Source organism: Pongo abelii, chromosome X (assembly GCF_028885655.2).
Source record: "Pongo abelii isolate AG06213 chromosome X, NHGRI_mPonAbe1-v2.0_pri, whole genome shotgun sequence".
NCBI classification, from domain to species: Eukaryota; Metazoa; Chordata; class Mammalia; order Primates; family Hominidae; genus Pongo; species Pongo abelii.
In genome coordinates, this window is record NC_072008.2 from 11,119,367 (window position 1) to 11,138,618 (window position 19,252).

General features: G+C 39.4%; 1 protein-coding gene across 1 annotated transcript in view; it reads right to left on the reverse strand.

The window, feature by feature from the left end:
* Window positions 1-19,252, reverse strand: part of MID1 (midline 1) — a 654,743-nt gene that overhangs the window by 635,006 nt on the left and 485 nt on the right. The window contains exons 2-3 of the mRNA XM_063721012.1: window positions 15,510-15,597; window positions 11,828-11,885 (exon numbers count right to left, since the gene is read on the reverse strand). The gene's annotated coding sequence lies outside the window, so the exon portion shown is untranslated. The remainder of the gene's footprint in view (window positions 1-11,827; window positions 11,886-15,509; window positions 15,598-19,252) is intronic.

A 19,252-nucleotide genomic window follows, 5' to 3' on the forward strand; every position in this document is an offset into this window, starting at 1 on the left:
AAATGTTGATTAGTCAGAAGTTTCACAGTTAGGTGGTTCTTGCCTTAATTAATCAGAAGAGTAAACTTTTCTTATAATAACTCACACAAAATCCATGCTGATTTATAAACAATATCATCATAAAGCTAATATCAAATACAAATAAATCATAGATAGCCTAAGTATTGAAACATTTTAGACATTTATCAAAGAATTGGAATACTATAAATCAGCTCAATATTCAGAATCCCCAGAGTCAACATTCTAGCTCCCACATGATTTTTTTGGTGTCTGTTTATTTAGAACACAGGCTGAGTTCACTATGAACAGCTTCCAACTGAAAAGGTGAGAGTTAAGTACATTTCAGTGTTTGTAGTTTTTTCCTTCTCAGCTTTCTTCCATCAAGGCTCTTCAGATCATTGCTGTCAAAGTCTGTCTCCCTCCTTCATTTTTTAGCCCTGTTATAGTCTATCTTCGGCATAACTATATCCTGTTATAGTCTATCTTTGGCATAACTTCTGAGTCCTTTACCCACCATTAGTTGGGGTCTGGTTTGCTTGCAAAGAATGCATCATTCCACTATTGTAAGCATGTATGCACATGTAAACAAAACAGAACAAAATCCTTGATAGGACAAATCTCATTGCAACTGATACCATCATAATAAAAATTTTCATATAATAAAGGTTTTTCAGTCTCAAATACTGATTCCGTTTATTTTAAGTAATGTTGAATACACACACACACACATACACAAAGAATTTTATAGGACAGATAAAAATGGCTTTCAACTGGTATAAGACAGTGGGTTAAAGTATCAGAAGGACCTGGGTTCCACTATTGCTCTACCCTTACTGTGATTCCCTTATCATGTTATTTAATATCTCTAAGCATTAATTTCCTCATTGGTAAAATGTACACAATTATAATTTTATCAAGAAAAATTATCTAAAAGTTGAATAAGGTTAAAAGGGTGTGGCATGACCTTTCAAAATTTTACCAGAGCACTGACTGGTGCTAAAAGTTACCTCATTATCTAGGGAATGTACCTGTGTTTGACTTTCTATTTTCTATTTGATTAGAATTTAGATGATCTGAAGTTACGTTAATTCATAAATTTCTATCCAATAGAAAAGATAATGTCAAATACTGTGGTTTTATTGCTTTGAAGGATATTAACCAGTTTTAAATGTAGCCTCAAAATCTTATTCAACACTTTTTTTCCCTCAAAATGTCTATAAATACCAGATTCCTCAAAATGCTCTTGGAATTAGTTTAATCTTGTAATGGTTCCGATCATTAATGAGTTTAATGACTGTTTGGAATGTTTTCATTCCGTATTTATACGACAATCATGTTTTTAACTTGTTAAAAATTATACTTTAACCGTACTTATAAGGTTGTTACAATAATTAAATAAAAATTAATATAAAGTAATTAATAAGGCCCTGACACATTTTAATTGATGAATGTTAGCTATTGTTATTATCTATTATTAAATGAAGTTTGGTTCACAAGAAATAAAAAATATATTATATGCCAAACTTCACCTACAGATACCCATGAGGTTAAAACAAAATAAATAAAACAAAGAGAATATTGATTTCCTTTGGGACTTTTGAGTCTTCCAGTGTCTAGCCCAAGGAATCAAGCTTTTAAATCAGTAGCCATTTTCATGGATGATGCTGGGACTTATATTTATTGGGATACATAATCACAAACAGAATAAATATTCTGTCTCATAAAGAAAAAGAAATATAATTTTCCCACTTCACATGACTGATAATAGATAAAATAGCTAAAAATTGATTAAAGTAAAAATTAATATTTTTCCTTTAAATCCTGCCTTGATACACCCAACTGCTATCTTTCATTTTATTTCCTTTAATTTTAATGAGTTATCCCCTGATTTTTTCCAAAAGTTTTTTTTTTTTGTTTTTTGTTTTTTTGGAGACAGAGTCCTGCTCAGTCGCCCAGGCTAGAGTGCAGTGGCACGATCTCAGCTCACTGAAACCTCCACCTCCCAGGCTCAAGCCATTCTCCTGCCTCAACCTCCCGAGTAGGTGGGATTACAGGAGGCTGCCACCACACCCAACTAATTTTTGTATTTTTAGTAGAGACAGGGTTTCACCATGTTGGCCAGGCTGGTCTTGAACTCCTCACCTCAGGTGATCTGCCCGTCTCGGCCTCCCAAAACGCTGGGATTATAGGTGTGAGCCTCCACGCCCGGCCTTTCCAAAAGTTTTGAATAGCTATATCCTTCACTTCTTCGTGTGATTTCAACAACTACTAAATACAGTGGTGGCTTCCCTCCAAAAAAATTGTTCCCTAAAAGAAAGTAAAAAATAAGAGGGATGCATGATCAATTTCTCTAATTTCATTATGATTTTGGTTCCTGTTTATGCTCGAATAACTTTCTCAGATTATAAATCCTCAAAAAGAACTCAGTCAATTTTAGGTTTTGGGGGTTTGTTTATTTTTTAGATACTGGCCCAGGAGTTAAATCAGCTTTGGCTCAGAGGAACCAATTGAATTGAATCAACTGAATAATTGAATAAACATTGAAACAGCACTCCAGAAGCAATTCCTATCCATACTGATGTCTAAAGAACAATGAAAAAGCATCTATAGAAAGAAATACAAGTACTGGAGCTAAAAATTTCCACATACAAATGAAACTGGGATTTACTCTGCACTGTACACAAAACCAGAGCCTGGGTCATCAAATACTTTTTAAATACCTTCAAACACTGAAACACAATGCAGGAACCTACTTAATTCATTTTAAAAAGCAAATAAATGAATATAGAGACTTACATCAAGGTTAAACATTCAGCTGTTGTTCAGTTCCAGTGAACCAAAGAAGTGTACACTCAATTTAAAATAAAATGAAGACACATAATATATGAGGTACTGAAGTGCTCTTTACATTTGCAGAGCTAGCTGATGCTTCCAGACAAGTTCAGACATACATGTACATGGATACACACATACTTGTGTATATGCACATGCATTTATACATATGTGTAATATATGTATATATGTTCACACACACACATTTCCTAACCAAAAAGAAAAGGCTGATTGTTTTCATGTTGAGCCTTTGAAATAAGACATTAGCACTGAGCAAGTGGAGAAATCAGAGTGGAAGTAGCCATCATTCAACATTAGTCCCAGATCCTTGCTACTCAAAATGTTGTCTCTGGCTCAGCAGCAACAGTATCACCTGGCAGCTAGTTAGAAATGAGTATCCTCATGCTCCACCCCACACCTCTCAGAACAGAACCTAAGTTTTTACCAGATTGCCTAATTTATGTGCCCAAATTAAAGTCTGAGAAGTGCTGCCCTGGATATGTGCTGTCCATTACCAAAGTTACTAGCCACATGTATTTGTTCAGCTACTGAAATGTACTTATTGAGACTAAGAGATTGCATTTTAAAAATTTAATTAATTAAAATTTAAAAACTCATACTCAATTCAGTTATTGGAATACTTTTCAATATGTTTGGAACAACTTAGATACGTGAATCTAAATACAGATAAGTATTTCTGGTGAAAATATAGCATCCAAATTAAGAAGTGCTGTAAGCATAAAATACACACGAGATTTCAAAGACTTAGTATAAAAACATTTACGTAAAACATGTCATTGAAAATTTTATGATTACAGGTTAAAATGATAAAATTTCAGATATGTTGGGTTACATTAAATATGTTCTTAAAATTCATGTGCTTGTCTTTTACTTTTCAAATGTGACTACTAGGAAACTGCAGCTCACATTCTATTTCTACCGGACAGCATTCCTTTCGATCCATGGTTCTCAAATGTAAAATTAGTGCCTGGCTCCCACTCCCAGATATTCTGGTAAAATTGGTCTGGGGTTGAACTGAGCATTGGGATTTTTAAACTCTCCCTGGTGATTCCATTGAGCTTCCAAAGTTTGAGAACCACCACCCTGGATTAATAACAGATTCATTAATTCTGACTGATAAATAATGGCCTCATAAAGTCTTTATATCTTTTGAGAACTCCCATCATTCTTCAACTAAAATATAGAGCTGGGAAAGTAGTACCATTTCTTAAGTAAAGATCAAAAGGCTGGAAGTTTGGGTGATATTATTCTCCTTCAACTTCAGGCATAGTTAAATATACTCAACCAGATGAAAATCAATGTTTTTCAATATCTTCAGAAACTGGCCACCAGTTATTTCAGCAGTTCATTTCTATATCTAATGTAGTGGATCTCAGACTTCTGTGCGTTTAAAATAATCTCCTGGATAGTTTGTTCAAAAGCAGATTGCTGGGCCTTAGTGAGTCACAGGAGGCCTGTGGTAGGGTGACCAAGTGTCCTGATTTGCCTGGGACTTTTCTGGGAATTGCTCGGTCCTGGGCAAAGAGGGGCAGTGGATCACCCTAACCCAGGAAGTGCATTACTAACAAGCAGTCCAGGTGTTACTTCTGAGCACAGTTTGAGAACTACTTCTAGAAACACAGGCTCTCAAATACTTTTTCAGTGATACTCTTTTTGGATTAACCAACTGTCCTAGGAACACAACCAACAAAGTTATACAAATAACCAGTTCAGCAAACAACTGATTGTGGAAATTGTTCTAATCTAATTAAGCATGTCATCAAATTGCTTTAAAGTGTATGAAAGAACTACAAAGAGATCACCCTGATAGCCTTGATGAGAACAATTCCATTGTCAGAAATTTAGCAGATTGAGACCAGGGAGGCAAAGTAAGTATGTGGCTTGAAGTCATGTCAACACTGAGTTTGAATCACAGCTTCTGCCATTTGCTAGCTGTGTAACTTTCAGGAAGTTCCTTAACCTCTCTGGATCTCAGTGTTTTCATCTATAAAAGATGAATAATTTATACTTACACTGAAGGTTAAGAATGAGAATGAGAAATAATGCACTACATCAGACGAATCTCAGCTGAGGGACATTCTACAACATACCTGACCAGCACTCTTCAAAGCTGTCAAGGTCATCAAAAAGAGGGAAAGTCTGAGAAATTGTCACAGCCAAGAAGAGCCCAAAGAGACATGATAATCAAATGTAATGTGGCATCCTAGATGAGATCCTGAACCAGAAAATGTATATTAGATAAAAACTAAGGAAATCTGAATAAATCTTGGGTGTTGGTTAATATTATTGTATCAAAATTGGTTTATTGCTTGTGACAAATGTACCATACTAATATAACATGTTAATAAAAGAACAAAATGGGGGTAGGGTGAATGGAAACTCTCTGTACATCTTTGTGACTTTTCTATAAATCTAAAACTATTCTGAATTTAAAAGCTTACTACGCCCAAAAAATGCCTAGCATAGTAGTGTCCAGGCCAGAAGTACACAGTTAACAATTGTTGTTACTAATTTTGTGAACTGTACATTAGAAATGATGCTAACAAGAAGAATATCATCTTGATTCAACATCTTTAGGAGGAGCTATGAGCTTGAAACACTTGGACATCACAGTTGGGAGAAGAGGACAAAAGGCAAGATGAATGGGCATGAAGACCCCCAACCATGTTACTTCTGATTGGCTTTCTTTCTGGCATTATTCAAATTCTGTACTTACTTTATTCATTCATCTGTTCTCTGCTTTGAGCCCAACCTCTCCTATCTCTGCCTTAGAATATAAGCTCCTTGGAGGCAGAGACTTTGTCTTTGTCACTTCTTTATCCACCATACCCAGCACAGCACCTAACATAGCATGGAAATTTTATCTGAATTTACTACACTGAATGAAACGATTCCATTGGACATCAAAGGGCAGAGGCAAACACTCTGGACTGGAGCCAGAGTCCTTTTTATACATGTTTTCTTCTCCTAGCTTCCTCGTAGCTCCCCACCTTTCAAAAACAGAAAAGCAAACAAATACCAACCCCACTCTACTGACCAAGTAATTTACTTTAGGGAAAGAAAAGACTTCAACATTTGGGTCCAGATTTGCTCTCTTACGTTCTAGCTTACATTTGCAAATATGGGTGACATGGCTGAAACAGAAATGTCTTGGTAATTACTTGTGCTATATCACACCTCGTGTTTTCTACTCAATTTAAGCCTCACAAAAATTTTGTTACATAAGCAGGGCAGATGCTTTTACCTCCACTATAACAAGAGATATAAAATATAAAGCTTTATATAAAAGAGATATAAAATTTTTATACGAAAAGATTATTTTTATAAAAAGATGTTTTTAAAAAAGAAGGAAGGAATTTAAGGTGGCATCATCGTTTACCCAGCTAATTCACAGGGGATTATATTATTCTGCTGGGGCTGCCATAAAAACATCCCACAGACAGTGGTTTAAAAAACAGACATGTATTCTCTCACAGTTCTGGAGGCTGAAAGTCCAAGATCAAGGTGCAAATAGGGTTGGTTTCTGGTGAGCCCTCTTTCCTCAGATCACTGTGCTCTCCATGGTCCTTTGGGTGTGGAGAGAGCGAGTTACAAGCCCTGGTGTCTATTCCTCTTATAAGGACACCAGTCCTCACCAGTCCTATCAGATTAGGGCCTCAGTATTAATGACCTGATTTGACCTTAATTACCTCTTTAAAGGCCCTATCTCCAATACAGTCACATTAAGGGTGAAGCCTTTCAACATATGAATTTGGGGTAACACAATCCAGCCTATCACCAGAATGTTCTCTGACAACGGGCAGAAGGGTTAACAGGATGAGCAAGGAGGAGCTAACACTTATTGAACAGGGAGGAACTAACCATTAAACCAGGGGTCAGAAAACTATGGCCTTTGGGCCAAAGTTGAGGGCCACCTTCAGGTTGTAAATAAACTTTCATTGGAGCACAGCCACATCCATTCATTTACACATTGTCTGTGGCTGCTTTCATGTAGAGTTCAGTAGTTGCCATGGAGTCTATGGCCTACAAAGCCCAAAATATTTACTATCTGGCCCTTCACAGAATAAATGTTCTGACTCCTGAGTTAGATCAATATATAAGTGTTCATTTTCTCCATGACATAACGCCATAAAGTCAGTGTTCCTGTCACTTCACCAATGAAGCAGTGGAGGCTCTGAGAGATGATGTGACATCCACATCACACAGCTGACAGTCAGAGAGCCCAGAGTTGGAGCTCTATGATTCCAAAGAGTGCCCTTTCCAGGGCACCTCACCTCTGGGCCCAGGGCTTTTCTCCTAGGCTCGGAATGGTGTGTGGATATGGCTGCCAGTCTGTGGCCTAGGTAAGTCATCCCATCTGTACAATGGCTTCCTACAATCCTCTCCGCCTCGAAGATCAAGAACAATTGTCATTCAGACCAGAATGTCCCACCGTTTCCATTCATACCTTATCAGCAGTTGACTATAGCTATTTTTGGCCCTTGGTTTCTTGAAATGTTATTTTGTTTTGGTTTATGTTTTATGCTGGGGCATGTGTTTTATATGACTAAGATTGACATAGAAAGCAGATCATTTGCATTAGGGAGCCTTGCAAATAATATGTAGACCTTAAGAGGTTTCTAGGGATAATTTTGGGACTTTTAGCCCCAAAGGCAATTGTTGGTACTTTTCATTATTAAACAGAATGTTTCCTTTTCATTTCAGCATTCAATATTGAACTCCTGGTGCTTTCCTTATTGTAGGAATAAAAGAAGCATGTGAATACAACTCAGGTTCGTCTTTATGGGCATCTGTCAATAGAAAACAGTTCCAAGATCCTCTTTGAACGAGTAGAGGCATTTCCCAAATTATTTACACAAGAATCCAGAGCTTTTTCATTAGGCCTATGTTAGAATCTAAGGAAGCAAAACAGCAATTGGGATTAATTTTACTATTGGCTAATGGATCACTTCCTGTTTCCAGCTTGTTGATCTTCCTGTCCATATAGACAAATGATTTGCCTGGAGATTCATGCTGCTTTTGTCTGTTCAGCATCATTTCCTCTGAGGAACATCCTCTCCCCCATTTCAGGTGGTCCCAGGTGGGCTGTCAATCACAACACACCAGACCTAGCCAATCATATTGCCTCACCTCCCCAGACACAGTAATTGATCCAGGGGAAAGAATGTGACCCAGTCAGAGCAAATTCCCCCAAATGTTAAAGAAGTTAGGAGAGAGACCTTCACACTAAGTGGCATCAGGCCAAGAGATAGAGGCAGAATGACTGGATCCAGCCCTTCCTGAGGCTTTACCCACCCTGGACTTCCTAAGAGTGTAATCCCAAAATTTCTTTTTCTGCTTAAGTTAACTCAAGCTGGACTTCTCATTCAAAATCTAAAATGTCCTCACTAATATAACATGCTTCCAGGTTTTCTGAGTGTCCCTCAGAAACATGTGTCGGCAACTTCCAGAGGACATAGGGCTCTGAGCGTTGGGATCCATGGGTCCTTATCCTAGCTGCAATCTTAGAGCCCTTAGGTCATCCCTATGCCAAGTTGGAGGGCTTTTGAAATGGAGATCCTATTACACAGGGGATGCAACATGATTTCATGGATATGTTTATGTCTTATGCACAAAAGTACATTCTAGACTTGCTTTTTAAGTTCCATATCTCTTTGTCCCCTTTGGCCCTTCCTGGAGTGGAAGCAGGACAAATTCTTGTGCTGATGACACTTTTTTTTTTTTTTTTTTGAGATGGAGTCTCCCTCTGTCACCCAGGCTGGAGTACAGAGGTGCTATCTCAGCTCACTGCAACCTCCACCTCCTGGGTTCAAGCAATTCTCCTACCTCAGCCTCCCGAGTAGCTGGGATTACAGGTGCATGCCACCATGCCTGGCTAATTTTTTTTTTTTTTTATTAGAGATGGGGTTTCACCATTTTGCCCAGGCTGATCTTGAACTCCTGACCTCAGGTGATCTGCCCACCTCAGCCTCCCAAAGTGCTGGGATTGCAGGCATGAGCCACTACACCCGGCTGCTGATGACACTTTATTGGCAATCTTGGGAAGGGAAAAAAGACCAAGTAGAAGTAGCAACGGGACCCCTAACATTGATACTGCCTGATGACTGGGCTGGCCAAAGTCTGGTGCCAGGACTCCTATCCTACCAGTGGTTCCAGACACCACCGAGGGAATCTGGAAGGAGAAATAAAGCCCACAACACGCCACCAAGTGGCTGCAATATTACTCTTGCAGTGAAGATACTTTTTTTCTCTTTTGTTTTCCATAGGGTGCTTTTCTAAACCTGTCCAAACTCCCTCTCACTAGATTCCTTAACTGTCACTTAAAGTGTTATCTATGACTCAGAATTTCCTAAGATAAACTCTACAACCTCCCTCCTTTCCTCAGGAAAGTTACCAACTGAGGCCTACCCACACCAAAACTCTGATCCAAGTGGCTGTGAGATGTCTGAATGCTGTTTAAACTGTGCACTTACATGTGTTTGCAGGTAGTGATAAATAAGAACTCTTCTTTGTTATCGTGCTTATTCACAGTTTAACTTGGCTTCCTCTGCTTTAGACAGAAGGGAACTGAAGTAAATTCTTAAGCCACACAAGGAAAGAAAGTTCTTTGCGCTGAAGGCGGTTCGCCAAGGTGCTAATTCCATCTTTGGTAGGTTTCTCCCAGGACTGTGTTCCTCATCCAGGAATTTCCCTAAGCTTGATGGTTCACACGTCCAAATTCCAGCTTTGAATAAACAAACCAACTAAAGTGCTCAGTTGCCTCAGGGATTAGCAGAGCAGTTCACGAACTTCCATCGCCCCCCAGTGGCAATTAGTTGGATCTTTTTGTTAGGGATTTTCTTATGCTTAAAATTTAGGTTATCATTCTCCCCTCCAAAGTTGTTTAAGTTTTTGTTTGTTTGTTTAATTCTCACACTGAAGATTATAAAGTCTTTGTGTGGAGGTATGTTGGTAATGTCAAATTAATGGCTTCTGGGTCACTGGGTCATAGATGGATAAGATGTAGTATCTGCTTTCATGGTTCTAAGTAAAAGACTGATTTTCAACCTGGTCTCTATTCCGAGGCTCCATCCTAACAGAAGGTGAAAATAAGCAGCACTAAATCACTAAATCCAGAAAGGACTCTCAGTGGGTGGCATCAAGGTAACCTAGAGAGCCAGTTAGCCTTGCTTGCATATAGATGAGAACTCAGCCACCCACAGTGATAGTGTCTACTCTGAAAACAAGATATAGACTATGTGAGATTCCAAAAATAAAAGGCAGAAACTGTGTTGAGGGAGAAAGTTTATATACATATGAAGTAGCCAAGGAACACTTTTCTAGCATAATAAGTTCATAAATTCATGCAACATACAGTCAATGATTTTTGATAGCTAGCATAAAGTACTTCACCTTGTTTTATAGAAAAGGAAGAAGTGGAATTTAGGAAAGTTCAGACCGAAGAGGCTTATCTTCAACTCAAAAAAGGGAAGGTTCTTGCCTCCCTGCCCACAGTGGAGTTAGTACTTAAGCTTATTTTTCAGATCATAGTAAATTTCTTTGGTTCACCACCTGCCATGCTCCACCCCCACACCCCTTTTAAATTTAAGACCAGGTTTGTAGTCCTTTAAATAATACTGACCCAGCTCTAAATTCCAACACATCAAACAGTCCTGCCAATGCTAAATCCTGAGTAGAAGTGTTTGTCCTTCAGCTTCCTTTACTCAGAATTTGTCTTCTTTCCAGCCAGAACATTCTCCTTCCCTGGCCACCCCTCTCCCCTTGGCTTTGGAAGGCAAACTTTACCTAATCTGTTTTGTTTAAGAATCCTAAATCTTAGTGGTTTAAGGGCCTCAGTATTAGTACACACAAGCACACACATATAAATTTAAGAACACAGACTGTTTTATTATCAGCTCATTGTATTTTGTATAATATTTGTTTAATAAATTCACCCTTAAAGTATAAGCCTCTGTCAGTTAGGCCTGGCCTCCCCATCTCCTGGACCCCAAGGTCTTATTCACTTGAATCTCCCAGTCCATGGTCCATGGAATATCAAGTTTCCCTGAGTTATATGTTACTTCTCATGGACTTAGGCTCCCATGGTCACTTCTGCCTCTGGACTCCTCTCTCTGCTTGTGCTGGCTCAGTTTACATTGACCTAGAGGGGAAACTCTGCCCCTTTGTCATTTTCTACGAAAACCCATTCACTAAATTACTTGCTGATTTTGTAAAACACTCATAACAAAATAGAGATATAGGGATACTTCTTAAACATGACAAAAAACTTTATGCCAATCTAAAAGTTCGCAAAATGCTTAATGGATAAACACTAGACACCTTTCCACAAAAATTAGGAATGTCTACTGCCACTTTTATTTAACGTTTTGCTGGAAAGTCTTAGCCTACGCAGGAGAAAGAAATTAGAGGCATTAGGCCAGGCGTAGGGACTCACGCCTGTAATCCCAGCACTTTGAGAGGCCGAGGTGGGCAGATCGCCTGAGGTCAGGAGTTCAAGACCAGCCTGGCCAACATGGTGAAACCCCATCTCTACTGAAAAAAAAAAAAAATACAAAAATTAGCCGGGCATGGTGGCAGGCGCCTGTGATCCCACCTACTTGGGAGGCTGAGGTAGGAGGATCACTTGAACTTGGGAGGTGAAGGTTGCAGCAAGCCGAGATCGTGCCATTGCACTCCAGCCTGGGCAACAAGAGCGAGACTTCGTCTCAAAAAAAAAAAAAAAAAAAAGAAATTAGAGGTATTAAAGTTGGATAGGAGGAAGTAAAATCATTATTAGTTGAGATTATATGAAATAATCCCTGGAAAATCCAAAATAAACACACAAACATTAAGACTAAAGACAAGAGAATCCAAAACATAGGAGAGTATAAAATGGATGCAGTCATTGGAGCTTGTCTTTAGTCCATTTTGTGTTACTACGACAAAATACCTGAGGCTGCGTAGTTTATAAAAAAAAGAGATTTGTTTGGCTTACAGTTCTACAGGCTGTTCAAGAAGCATGGAACCGGCATCTTCTCAGCTTCTGGTGAGGGCTTTCATGTTGAGTCAGCAGAGAAGGTCAAAGGCAAACCAGGCACATGTGAAGAGAGAGTAAACATGAGGGAGATCCTCACTTTGTAACAATCCTGCTCTTGCCAGAACCAATCCATTCCCCTGAGAATTAATCCAGTCTCGCGAGAGTGAGAACCCACTACCATAAGAAAGTCACCAAGTCATTCATGAAGGATTTACCCCATGACCCAGACATCTTCCATTAGGCCCCAGCTCCCAGCACTGCCACACTGGGGATCAAATTTCAAAATTAGCTTTGATGGGGACAAACAAGTCATATTCATACCACAGCACAGCTATAGCTTATTCCTTTCACCAGGATAAGTTTCAAATATATAAATGGTTTAAAGGAAAAAGTGTAATTTTTTTAACTGAAGAAACTTGGGAGAATTTGGGACTTAAAATATTTTTAATTATGCCACAACATCCATAAAACTACTCAAAGCAAAACTTAGCAGAAGCAAAAACAAAAAAAGACAATTTTAGAAAATATTCCAACCTCATAGTGTAGAAGGTTAATTTCCTTATAAAGAATGTCTAAAAATCAATTTTTAAAAAAAGCAATACACTGTGTTGATGAAGGTGTGGAAAAACAGGCACTCTCATGCACTCCTGAGGGAAGCTACAAGGGGTACAACCACCTATCCCAGGTCATTTAGAAGTGACTATCAAAGTTTTAAAAGCACATTCCCTTTGACCCAGTCATTTTAATTCTAGGTATTACAAAGATATTCTCACACAGTGTGAGAAATGATGTAAGCACAATATTACTCATTGTAGTATTGTTGTAATAGGAAAGTACTGGAAATAACATAAATTTAGTTCATTAGTAAGGGACCAGTTACATAAACTGTATTAATCTATATGATGGAATAGTGTACATGTCCTAAATAAAAACAAAATGGAACACTGTATGTACTGATATGAACATTTACATTTTAATTCTTGAATCTGTTAAATAAAAAGAAAAAGGGATATGGAAAACCTCCAAGATATTTTAGGTGAAGAACAACAGTTAAATCCCTATATAAAGTATGCTACTACTTGTGTTTTAAAAATGGGGTCCCTCAAAGCACATTTCTTGGAAAACTGCATTTCATGTAGTGGTGGTAGAGAATGGTTTGTCAACTTGTCTTTTGCGGGTTTAATCTTTCAATCCCACTTTACAATGAGTCCAAACCCCTCAAAGAGCCTTCCCTTCCTTCCTTTAAAGCCACTCATGCCTTGCCTTATTGATTTTTCTTCCATTACTCCTATTTTCTCCAAGTCATTAATTCACAATGCTTAGAATAAAAAAATAAAACTGCCAAGGAGGAAGGAATTTAGGTTGGCTAGTGATGCATTCTCTTCCTAATAGGAAAGCCAAACTAAAGTCGTGAAGTTCTTTGGTAAATTTGGAATGAGAGCAAAGAAAACCAAAGCCTTGAAGGATTTTACCATCCATTCTTATGGCTTAACATCCAACCAAATCTGATAACTTACATTTCCTTATCTGCAACCAGCTCTTTCCTGAGTTCTAATTCTGTGTTCTGAACTGCTTCTTGGATTTCACTGCCTAGATAACCATTATCATCTCAAGTGCAATGTGTCTAACCTGAACTCATCTTGCCCCTAACCCTAAATATTTCTCAAAATCAGCAGCCATTTTTTTACTCCTCTCTTCTTATTTACTTGACCTTAGCTTTCTCTTTATGCAGTAAGGTGGTAATTTCAAACAACTGTAATCTACCATGCTTCTCCTTTTTAAAAGAATAACATGTCAGAAGGTCTTTGGTTACAGTTTATGCTTTAAAAATTGGAGGGCAAATCCAATACCCACTGGAAATTTCATTAACATAACCCTGTGGTTTCCCCATTTCTCTCTACCATTGGTAACCAACTCCACTACTAATTATTTCCATAGGGAAGAAAACATGAAATTCTTCACTCCTCTAGGCAAGACTATACTGATATCTCCTGCCTGTGTGGGTGGTGACTCACATGGCTCTCCAGAGCTCCTTCCCAGAGCAATGTTCACTTCACCCATTCTTACCAGTGCTATTCCCATCTTTTTCGGCACATCGTGTTAAATCTAGTGACTCATAAAGGCCCACTTGTGGCAACAACTGGATCAGCAACTTAATCATAATAACTTCAATAATAATAACAGTTTTCACCACTCAAAAATAGCGAGTCCCCGCCCCCATTTCTGCTTCTGAGTGACTGTGTGTGTTGGTTTGCGGCAGAAAGAAGGGGCAATGAGTTAAATAGTCCCAGTGGTCCCAGTGTAGTTACATAATGCACACTACATGCCAGTATGTTTGCATGTGTGTATATATACACATATTGAGCAAGCTGAGAAAATAGAAGCCCATGCTCTAGCTGCCAGGTATCAAGGAGAGGAAGTTTCTGGCCTTTGGTTTCCCAAGAATAGGGTCTCTCCACTTTAATATTATTGACATTTGGGGCCAGATAATTCTTTGTTACTAGAGTTGGCCTTTGCATTGTAGGATGCTTAGCAGAATGCCAGACTTCTATCCACTTGATTTCAGTAGCAACCACTACCCTCAGTGTGACAACCAAAAATGTCTCCAGATATTGTCAAATACCCCCAGGATAGGGACAGCAAAATCAGCTCTAGTTGAGAAGCACCGCCATAGAGGGAATCAGGGCCCTGTCTCCTATCAAATCTCATACCTGCTGAATTTCCCAGCATGAGAAGAGGCTGGGCAACCTCCCTGTTGGCATTCATCAAAGAATAGCCTTAAGTTTTCTGAACTGACCTAATTGCAGGCCCATTAGTGCCCACTCAGACCACCTTGGCAGGTATCAAGGAAAGTCCAGTCTTAAATAAGTACAGCTATAAATTAAAGAAACTTTGTCAAAAAGCAATGCCCTACATACATCTGGAGACATGAAACCAGGGTTCCTATAAGAAACTGGGAGTGATTCGTCATATAAGGTAGTCATCCACAATCAGTGAATTAATTAATTCAATTTTTCTTTTGAGACAGAGTCTCACTCTGTCACCCAAGCTGGAGTGCAATGGCATGGTCTTGGCTCACTGAAACCTCTGCCTCCCGAGTTCAAGCGATGCTCCCGCCTCAGCCTCCCAAGTAGCTTGGGCTACAGGTGTGTGCCACCACACCCAGCTAATTGTATTTTTAGTAGAGATGGTGTTTCACTATGTTGGCCAGGCTGGTCTTGAACTCCTGACTTTGTGATCTGTCCGCCTTGGACTCCCAAAGTGCTGGGATTACATGCGTGAGCCACTGCGCCTGGCCAATTAATTCAATTTTTAGAGGTCTATGTGAAGAAACCCTCGACTCTCATCAAAACACAAAAAAGCTTGGGACTTACCAACTAATAATAATATATCCTCTAAAGTTATTACAATGGTTGTGAGAATATTAAACAGAATGATAACTTCTGGCCATCTCTAATTTTATTGGCAATAAATCCCTTTAAGGAAAAGTAGTGTTTATTTCCAAGAGTAAGAGGTAACCCTGGCCTTTGATGTTGACACGGTCCCTCTGAGTATACATGTGATGAATGCTGGCAGACTCCATGGAACACAGACCTATGCGGGGGTGGGGGAGTCTCCTGGCTATGTCTTAGGAACTTACCTTCATTCATTTAGGCCTTAGCAAAGATCAGTCTATGAAGTTCATGGGCAGTGCTGGCATAGAACCAAGTGAAGGTCTCCAGGCATAACTAGAAAGTGAAGAGCAAAGTTGAGAAAAATAAGCTAACTCTATTGTCAGATCAAATAATTCTTCTTTTTAGAAACCCTTCCATGGCTTCACATTTCAATTAAAAGAAAATGTAACTTCCTCCTCATGGCCTATGGCATGATCCAGCCCCAACATCACCTCCTACTATTCTGCCCCCAACTCATTCTGTGTGAGCCACACTGGTCTTTCCCTGTTCTTTCGGATCTCCGAACATTTTACCATGGAATTCTCATTGTCTGGACCACTCTTTGCATTGATCTTCACATGGCTGGGTCCTTCTCAACATTCAGGTCTCAGCTAAAACGTCACCCTTCTCAGAGAGGTCTTTGCTGACAACCATATCTGAGAAGGTATCCTGAGCTCTCAATCTGTATCGTGCACACTGATCATCTGGGGATCATGTTACAAGACAGACTTTGACTCAGTGGTTCTGGGGAGGGACTTGAAATTCTGCATTTCTAACAAGCTCCCGAGGAATACAAACTGTCTGCTCCACAGATCATCTACCCACAGGGGTGGGTAGACCCCCATGCCTCAATCTTTGTCACACTACCTGTGTCATTTGATTGGTGGCTTTTATCAGGCTCTTAAATTATTTATTTATCTGTTTGTGTTGGATTGTTTGTTGTCCAATCTATTCATTTACTAGAATGTAAATTCCCTGAGAGCAAGGAGTCTGTCAAGCACTTTTAAATTCTCAGCACTTCCCACAGTACCTGACACATCATAGGTGCTCCACAAATATTGCTGAATGAGTGATGTTGTTCAAGATTCATTGACTCTGTGATCCCTTCCACTGTCTGCTTCTGACTGCTTCAGTGAGCACTCAATTATACAACAGAAACTACACTGTAATGATAGGGCAGTGCTACTCAAGTGTCAGTCCAGAAACTGCTAGTTATTGGCCAATGCTGAATTAAGAATCTTGTACTATAATATAAATCTGCTATGCCACTAAGCACAATTTTATCTGAGATGAGTCATTTTTCATAGTAAGACTTTCTGGATGAAGCAAGCAATGCTTTGCCTTGCCTTGTGGTGAAAGCTCCTCATCTCATATTAGAATGGTAACAGTGTGTGAACTGGTCCCCACTGGCAGGACACATTTTGAGTTGTGCTGATATAGGGGATATAAAGCCAAATAAGATCTATTTTTTAACTTCAGAAAATCCATACATAGGTAAGAGAATTACACATTCAAATACAAAACTGCAAATCTTTTGTCAAGTGCTATAATATGCAATTAAGTGGAAGAACTCAGGAATTGTAGAAAAAAACAAATAATTGGTCTTTTGTGCTCCGCCTTAGTCACACCTTTCCTGACACCTGCTCTCATTATAACCACAAACCTTCACACCATACCCTTTCCTCCTGATCATATACCACTCATCTGGGCCATGTTTTTCCCCTTGGGCCCTGAAACACTGAAGTTACAGGACCAGGCTTGGGTCTTCTGAGAAATTGTGAAAGGGAACTGAGAATTGTGGTAGAGAACAGAAAATGATAGGAGAGATAGGGAATTGTGGGAGAAGGGAGAATAGCAGGAGAGAATAAAGTATCATGAGAGAACAGAGAATTGTGAGAGACAATGTGGAATTGGGACACAGACTAGGCAGCTGTGAAAGAGAACAGAATATTGTGTAATAAGGGAGAAGTGCAAGAGTGGAGAATTGTGAGAGAGAGCAAAGAATTGTAGGAGAAACAAGGAATTATGGGAAAGACAAGGAATTATGGGAAAGAACAGAGACTTGTAGGTGAGACAGGGAATTGTGGGAGACAATAATGGGGGAAGACATCAGGAATTGCAGGAAAAAAACAGAGAATTGTGGGAGTGACACAAAATTGTGGACACACGGGGAATTGTGGGAGAGAAGGGAGAATTATGAAAGAGAAGAGATTATTGTGGGAGAGACGGGAAACTGTGTAAGAGAACAGAGTATTGTGAGAGAACAGAATTATGAGGGAGACTAAGGAGTTAGGGGAGAGACTACAGAATTGCAAATGAAGATGGAGTATTTTAAGAGAATGGAGGACTGTGAGTGAAAGTGAAGAATTATCAGAGTGAAGAAAGAATTAGGAGAGAGATGTGGAATTATGAGAAAGACAGGAAATTGTAGCATATAACACAGAATTGTGGGAGAGAGCAGAATTGTGGGAGAGACATAGATTTGTGGAGAGGACAGCACAAAGAATTGGGGGAGAGATACAGGATTGTGGGAGAGAACAAAAAATTGTGGAAGAGACACAAAATTGTGGGAGAAAAGGGACACTTGTGGGATAGAAAATTGTGAACGAGAATATTGTGAGAAAACAGAATTATGAGAGAGAATGGGAGTTAGGGGAGAGACTGGGGAATTGTGAACAATCAGAGTATTTTGAGAGAATGGAGAATTGTAAGAGTGGAGAATTCTGTGAAAGAACAAATAATTGTGGGGAAGATGGGGAATTATAGGAAAGACAGGAAATTGTAGCATAGAATACAGAATTATGGTTGAGATAAGGAATTGTGGGAGAGAACAGAGAATTGTGAGAGGAAACCAAAAATTGTGGGGAGAAACATGGAATTATGGGAGACACAGGGAATTGTGGGAGAACACAGAACTCAGGGAGAGACAGGAAATTGGGGGAGAGAACAGAGAGTTCTGGGAGATACAGGGAACCATGGTAGAGAATACAGTGTTGTGGGAGAGACAGAATAATTATGAGAATGAAGGGAGAATTGCGGGAGAAAGGAAATCATGAAAAAGAATATTGTGAAAGAACAGAATTATGAGAGATAATGGGGAATTATGGGAGAGACTGGGGAATATGAACAGAGTATTGTGAATGAACAGAACATTGTGGAAATGAATAATTTTGAGGAATTGTGAGAGACAGAGTCATAGGGAATGATGGAAAAGACAGAGAACTGTGGGAGGAATGGAACTGTGGGAAATAGAAATTTGAGAGATACAAGAATTTGTAGGAATAAAGGCTTGCTGGGAAACCCAGCAAATTGTGGGAAAAACAATAGAATTACGGGCAAGATAGGGAATCGTGGGACAGAAAAGTGAATTGTGGGAGACACAGGGAATCATGGGAGAAACAAGAGAATTGTGAGCAAGACAAGGAATTGTGGGACAGAAAAATGAATTGTGGGAAGGAATAGAATTTTGGGAGTGACATGGGATTGTGGGAGAAATAAGGAATTGTGGGAGAGACAGAAGGTTGTGGAAAGAACTGAGAATTGTGGGAGACAGAATTGTGGGTAACAAAACAGAATTGCGGGAGTGAAAGGGAATTGTGGGAGGGACAAAAGAATTGTGGGTAAAGAGAGAAGTTGAGCTGTGATAGTTGAAATGGAATCCTTGGGCTATCCTGTAGGCAGTTCTGCTGCTGGGATGGCCCTTCTGAGTTGTCCCCCTTGGGGCTAGGGGCCTGGACTTATGTGCCCTTGCAGAGACCCTCATAGGATGCAGACCATCCCCAAGGAGGGAAAGTGATTTTGTGTGAGGCAATTCTCTTAGGCAGAGGACAATTCCTGGAGACTCAGCTGAAAGCTGTGAGCCCCCAACACTTCCTGCACCAGGGGGCATCTGGACGTATTTCACAGAGCCACTATAGTTATATAGAAAGATATATGTTTCTTTATTAAC